This window comes from Microtus ochrogaster, chromosome 21 (assembly GCF_000317375.1).
Source record: "Microtus ochrogaster isolate Prairie Vole_2 chromosome 21, MicOch1.0, whole genome shotgun sequence".
NCBI classification, from domain to species: domain Eukaryota; kingdom Metazoa; phylum Chordata; class Mammalia; order Rodentia; family Cricetidae; genus Microtus; species Microtus ochrogaster.
This window is the reverse complement of record NC_022022.1, coordinates 1,241,211-1,242,872: the sequence shown is the minus strand read 5'-3', so window position 1 is coordinate 1,242,872 and position 1,662 is coordinate 1,241,211.

Genomic DNA, 1,662 nt, shown 5'->3' with positions numbered 1-1,662 from the left:
AAAAAAAAAAAAAAAAGATTATACCACAATAGCCAAGACTTGCTGAGGTGTTTGCTGAGGGTGGAGGAAATACAGAATAGGTAGCAGAGGAAGGTGGTTATAAATATCAGATAAAGCCATATGACTAGTTGCAGAAACAAAGTTTATAATTGACAGGACTGTTTCTGTCATATTTTATTAAGCATTTGTTTGTACAGATTTATCTGTGTTTTCTTTCCTTAACTTCTTTATAATGTGGTATAACATCAATTAAGAGAGTATCAGTGGTTATCATATTTAAGTTTGAGATTCTGAAAGAATATCCCTCAAGGGACAATGGCATTTACTCTAAAGTTTATGATGTGTTTGTGGTTGTATGAGCGATAGTTATATCATGTTAGGTATATTATTATGATCTGGTTTAAAAATATAATGCATTTGCAAGTGTACATGGGACAGTTTTACCATATTAGATGTATTATGACCTGGTTATTGTTTTCTTCTAGAAACTAAACATGACTTAGGGAGATGTGATTGACAAGGAGTGGACCACAGTGGCTATTCTTAGTTGTCAACTTGACTAGATCTGAAGTGAACTAAAACCCAATCTGCTGGGCACAGCTATGAGGAAATTTTCTTAATCATTTGAAGTGGGATACCTACTTTTAATCTGGATCTTTTGAGGTGGGAAGACCCACCTTTAACCTGGGTCATATCTTCCGGTGGCAGCCAATATAAAGGACATGGAAGAAGGAAGTTTGCTCCCTGTGTCTGCTTCACATTGGGTCACAGACTGTAGGACATTCTAAATAATTCCATCTCTCTCTCCCTCCCTCTCTCTTTCTCTCTGTCTATCTATCTTTCACCTATCTTGGTAGATATCTATCTACATAGATATCTGTCTATTATCTATGTATGTGATTATCTACATGATCTATACAGATATCTACATAGACAGATATCTACATAGATAGATGATAGATAGGTAGATAGATAGATGATAGATAGATAGATAGATAGATAGATAGATAGATAGATAGATAGACAGATAGATATGATGGAGATGGGTCTTGTATCTTATCTGTTGCTTTCATTGGTTAACTAATAAAGAAAACTGCTTGGCCCTAATAGGACAGAAAATTAGGTAGGTGGAGTAGACAGAAAAGAATTCTGGGAGAAAGAAGCCAAGTCAGGAGCCGCCATGATTCTCGCACTCCAGACAGACAGAGGTTAAGATCTTCCATGGTAAGCCACCTCGTGGGCTACACAGATTATTAGAAATGGGTTAGATTGTAGTAATAAGAGTGGCGGGGCTGCATCCCCAGCACCCCGGCTGCCTGGCTATCTTATGCCCCGAAATAATTACATGGAAACTGTATTCTTTTAAACACTGCTTGGCCCTTTAGCTCTAACCCTTACTGGCTAATTCTGATATCCTGATCAACCCATCTCTAATAATCTGTGAGCACGGGTCTTACCGGGAAGATTCTAGCCTTCATCCATCCTGGGTCGGAGCTTCATCGCGTGTGCCTCAGAGAGCAAAGCTCTCGAGTCCGCCATGGAGATGGGAGCATCGTCTCTGCTCCAAACAGCAGAGCTGTCAGTCTGAGCTCACTTCCTCTTCCTCCCAGCATTCTGTTCTGTTTACTCCTCCCACCTATGTTTTAACCTATCAGGGCAAGC